Raw genomic sequence first — 6,000 nt, forward strand, 5'->3', positions numbered from 1 at the left:
TAAATGCTCCAGGTGCTCTATCCTTATTTTTGTAATAGCCCAGCAGACTTCAGAGAGGGAGTAATTGAACTTTGTGATGATGCATGGTTTACAGATTGGTTTAGACAGGTCAACCCATCCATTAGAGCACTCTGACACTCATATCTTCTAGCTGGAATCTGGAAAAAACCTTAAGGCCAGTGGTCTGTCCTCCCAAAAAAGTTTGGTAAGCCAAGCCTTATAGCTTGGATGATGGGAAGTCTTGAAGTACCTGATACTGAAGTCCTGGGGTCAGGATGTATGCAAAGTCTTTTGTGTTTTCCTGCAAACGCCTGGGGCAGTCTTTTTAGATTTCTACAATGCCTGCTTGTGAGGTGCTGATACTTGGCAATCAGGATTCCTTTTTTTGGTGAGGGGAAATTGCTCAATTTTAAAAGGGATCTTACTGTCCTTCTGCAAGCTGGACCTGTTGACTTGCAATATACCTGAAATTAAAAGCAGTCATTGAAAGAGAGGAGCAGGTGGGGGTACTCATCTGGCATAGCCCATTCCCAGACCTTCTTCTCAAAGCTGACAGTGCTGCTTCCCCTGGAGCACACATGGGAAGCTCCACCAGATCAGATTCCTATGCTGCCAAACTGCCAACCTCCCACGCCTGTAGGACAAAGAAGCACATGTTTGGTTGTTTTTCCATTGGCATGAACACTCAGCTGCAAACTACATTCCCTCCAGTGGCATGGAGAACATTATAGCTTATGCAGAAAGCCTTACTCAATTCACCCAGAAAAATATAAATAACAGTCAATAAAGCCTGTCTTTACTAGCCATGACATATCTCTTCATGAGAAAAGCTTTCCTCTGTAACAGGATAACTTTGAACTTTAGGATTGCCTTTCATCATCCATACAGACTTTTGTAAATTCACAACTGATAAATATGTTAAGTTTCTTTTTTTTTAAATTAAATCATGGGAACAAATAAATGACATGAGTGATTTGACCCCTAGATGAGAGGATTTAGAACTCAGTGATAAGAACATGGGGCACTTGGTGGAAGAAAGTATGACTCATTTGGGAGATTGTTATCTTAATCTGTTTTCTCTTGCATGATCCTAAGTGGTTGCTGTGGCATCTGCCCCCAGTGGAGAAAGACAACTTCCAAAGGAGTCATATCCATGTTAATAAAGTCCTTTAGGACCTCTCAGAACATACTGTAGACCAGCGAAAATGTATACAATGGTTAGAGCCTGCCAGGAAGGGTGGTGTGTTGAAGGTCACACACGTGAAATAGAACAGTTAGGGAGGTATGCTGCAATGATGTCGTTTTTTGAGTTTGGGGTCCTTGGGTTCACTCTGGGAAAGGTTTCACCAGAGCTCCCCTTTCAGTGGCACATGGTGAGATTCTTCACGAGACAGAGACTCAGTTATATTTAAAGAGAAAGTTTATTAGAAAGAGACAGGAAAGGGAAAGACACTTGGATAGGTACAAGTGGGCAGGAAGAGCTGCCCGAAAGGGACAGGTTTGTAGAGAGAAAGAAAAACCTGCATGGTTGCAGGCAACTGGTCTTAAGAGAGAGGCCTCCCCTGCGGGAGGTCAATGCAGGGAAGTCCCAGAATAGTTCAGTGCAGGAGGCTGCTGCCTCGAAGAGGGAGAGAGTGGGTGGAAGGAAACACCTGCATAGGTACAGGTGGGCAGAGGAACAGCTGCCCCCTGCTGGTGGATATGTTAAAGGGAAGGATGTCCTAAAGGAACTCTGCAGAATCTTATGGATTCCACCCCCTACTCCAGCTTTCTGGACACTATACCCGACTCCAATGATTGGAAACTACAACTCCCAGCAGTACCAGGGAGAGAACTGCGAGGACCCAAGAGCAGAACTAGCAAGAATTCTGGGACATTTGGGGGATAAATAGGGCGCACGTTCTCTCTAGGGAAGCAGCTCTTTTGACCGTTGACTCTGTGTTCAGTCAGACTAGCCGTAAGGTATTTCAGTTACTTTGTATCCCGCTCTCTTTCCCTGGGTTGTCTCCTATTCCTTCCCCTTTTTGTAAATGAACCTGTTATTGACCTTTTTGTATGTACCTGCAGTATAACTGAATTGTGAGTGTCCGGGTGAGGCCCCACAGACAGGCAGCCCAGTCCACTCTGGGCTACCCTGTAACAGAGAGACTGTCCAGATATAGATAGCTTCTCTCTGGGTGGGGCTCACTCCTTGTGAGCCTAGGTTTGTTGACTTTGAATAGAATCTGAGAGGATCAGAGATTTCCTAGTGAGCTTCATCTCCATCTCCATGTCCTTGTCTTCACCTCGGCTCCAGGCATCCAAGCTTTGGTGCCTGAGGATCTTGATTTTATGGCTGTGTCAATTACTGCACTAGCCCCTTCTCCATATCCCCTTTGTGTGACTCAGTCTTTTGATGCCTCCCTTGTATTCCTTCCTCCCTCAATACTTATTCACATCTATGTGCTCAAAATTGCAAGGCCTGCCTCAATATCAGGATGCAACACAAAGGCTTACTTACAAAGAGGTGATTGAGAGAAGGAACAAGTTCCTGAGGCCACAAATGACTGTCTGCCCTAATCCAGATAGTGTCCACAGTGTCCAGTAGTCCAAAGCAATAGCTACCTTTCAAGTTAACACTGTCCCTCTGATAAGAGCCTGGAACTGGTGGTATACTAGTGAGCAGTGGACCTAGTCCAATTTATCTGTGGCAGCTGGGGTAGTCACAAGTGGCATTGCTAAGGCAGCATAGGAGCAATCTGAAGGCTAGTCTGGGAAGTGTCAGATGCCAGGTAAGACAGGCCACAGATTATAAACATTGGTACGAGTGTTCAAAACTCTTTATATAGGCTATGTGCATGCCAGCAGCACTCCCAGTGAAAGCAGCTGAAGAGAACGTCTTCCCATAAGAAGCAAGGTAGTTCTCTTCCTCAAACCACTCTCCCACAACCAGGCAAAACTTCTCAGGCCTCTCTGAAGCTTCCACTTAATTCCCCCTTCAGTAGACTCACATTTCAAACCAGATTGGTCCAATTTTCTACACCAGCTGTTGCTGAGACTTAATTGGTGCCAATGCAAGCTTGAACCTACTTGTGTCAGGAGGTGCTCCAACCTGACTGGTTTTTGAAATCAGCTCAGGAATCAAAAACAAAAAGGCCCCATTGCTTCCAGCCTTCCCTGTGCCCATCACTGGACCTGCCAGGTTTGACTCCCCCTGAGCTTTGCTTGTGAGCACTACTGTATCTGAAAGGCCTCAGCCAGGTTCAAACCTGACTGTTCATCCCCCAAAAGGTGTTTCCCCCCCCCCCACTTTTTCTTTTTTTTTTAATCCTAAATGCAGCTGCAGCCAGTTTGATTATAAAAACAATTGTGAGGGGTAGCCGCAGGCTGATAACACTCAGCTGGAAGCCCAGTGGCTTTGGAGAACCTATTGCTCCTAGCTACTTTCACGTAGGAGCTGGACCAGAGGTCAACGGGAGAGCTGAATTCGGGCCACACTTCTGTGCAAGGAAGGTATGTCCCTCGCTGAAGTCTTTAAGGCCTCTCTCTCTCTCTTTCTCTCTCTCTTTTTTTTTTTTTTTTTTAACAAGCAGACACTTTTTCTCTGAAGCATTTTCTGAGACCAGAAATTCGAAAATGTGTCAGCAGATCATTTTCCCTCTGAAGACACTAAGGGATGATTCCTTTCTTATTTCTTAATTCTGGAGGTGACTTGTAGAAAAAAGCTCATTGTTCTAGACAGGACTCGAACATATACTCCCTTGCTTCCAGAAACAGCACCTCCCATTCCTGCCTTGCCGGCCTCTTGCTGAGGTCTCTCCCCCTGGAATCTCTTCTGCCCAAGTGACCAGCAGTTCCAGGTTTTAGCTGGGGATCTAGGAAGTGAACAGACACTTGCTTGTTGGAAATCTTAAACTATCTTTTATTTTACCCTGGACTTGAAAAGTAAAGTAGTTTAGCTTTGTTTATAATTCTAGGTTTCCAGTAATTTTTTCTTGATAATTTGTATGATTTGTTGGCTTGTGGCCCCCAATGCTGTAATGAGAAGGTGGTTTAAATATTGCACTTTGGAGTCAATCTGACTTTTCTGTCTGGATGCTTTTAATAACTGATTTAACTTTGATGCTTTGAAATTTGAATTTAGTATGTGTTAAGTATAGACTTATTTTTATCATGTTTGGGAACTAATTGGCTTCCCACATAGTTGAGGAGGTGTTTTTCAATTTAGGAAATTCTAAGTCATTATCTCTTCAAATGATGAATGCCTTTGTGTGTTTTTTTTATATATATTTTTATAACTTTCAGGGATCATAATTTGTTTTTGTAAATTCTGTTAATGTTTGTTCATATAAACCCTTTAATTCTGGTTCACTCTAATTTCTTCAGATTTTCTTCTTTTGATCGACTAAGTGTATGTTCTGGTCTATAGATTTCTGTACATTTTTTGTCATTTTATTTTTATTTTAGGAAACATTTTAAATTATTCTTGATGGCTTCTCTTTATATGGCTAGTCTTCCCTTTTATTTCTTTATATATTTCAGATATTATATATCTCATATTTGTATTAGGTTTCTAGTAATCTAATATATTATTGAGTCCAATTGTTCATTCATTTTCTTTCTGACTGTCTCAGGAACTCAATGATTTAAAAAAAAAAAAGTTTTATTCACATGTATGGAACTTTATCTGTGCTGAATCCTTTAAAATTTGCCTTGAGAATATAGTATTGCTTGGGGGAATTTCATTCCTTCATTTAGTAGCCTGGGGCACTTTTAAAAGTTAAACTTTTTTAAAACTTTAATTTTTAAAATGTGTTAAAGTTAAATTTAACTTTATAATCTATCTTGTTCTTATTCATTTAAATAGTGTAAATTTGAATACTAATTTCCAAATCTTGAAAGTTGAGACTCTTTTTCTGAATTCCCAGATGATAGTTTTTCTTTTTTACCACTGCCAAATTTGATATATTTTTATGCTTTTGTATGGTGAATGTTTTTCTATATGAAATTTTTAAACTGAGAGTATAGTTATTTGAATACTATGTTCTAGTGAAGTTCTCCCTGGACTTATAGACAGTTCAAAGATAAACAGAAAGATATACACAAATATAAACAAGTTCTGGTCTATTAACCTGATGTGCTCTCTTTATTCTGGTCACTGAATAATGCTTCTGTGACTTTTCATATTTATTTTAGAATTTTGGTATTTTTGAATATATATTATCCAGAAGATATCAGAGACACCAGTATTGTACTGATTTCATAAGACATGATTCCCTATTAAAACTTTACTTTGAAACTCCTCCTATAAAAGTTTTAAGTATTAACATTAATTTGCACCATTAAACATACAACTATTATTTCCTTCTTAGTAGGAAATAATGACATACTATGTGTTCTAGAATTTAATAAATGCTCAGTGATATTATGTTATTTTTATAGGAACAATACAGAACCTCAAAGATATAATTTTGGATGTCAAGGAACATACATATTAAGAGAAAATTATTATATGCTAGTTTAAAACTTCATAAAAATAATCAAAGATACACAGCTTTATTATATATATTTCAGATTAAGAGATAATTATTTTGCATAATATGTACATAGAAATCAAGAAAAATATAACCAAATTTATATATTGTTGATAGTATTATAAAGGTTTACTTTCTCTATACCTTTTTTTTAAGTATTTCTCAATTTGAAAAATGAACATGTATTTCTTTTTTTCCCAAAGGTCGTTACTCCCCCCTTGCAGGGAATCGAACTTGAGCTGCAATGAGTGCTATAGCTTCATAGGGCTGTGTTTTAATCCCTTGAGCCACCAGGGAGGGCCCCTAAAACAGATTTTAAATGATATAGTGAATTGAAAGTCAAGACATTTTTTTGAAGGAAAAAATCAGTTCGATTATTTATTATTAAATTATTTACTTGTTATCTATTGAGGCAATATTGTTTTACAAATACCCTATATGATTTAGGGAAATAGGTTCACACCTCTACAGAAGTTTGATAGCACAC

Source organism: Condylura cristata, unplaced genomic scaffold, assembly GCF_000260355.1.
Source record: "Condylura cristata isolate star-nosed mole 26May11 unplaced genomic scaffold, ConCri1.0 scaffold00010, whole genome shotgun sequence".
Classification (NCBI taxonomy): domain Eukaryota; kingdom Metazoa; phylum Chordata; class Mammalia; order Eulipotyphla; family Talpidae; genus Condylura; species Condylura cristata.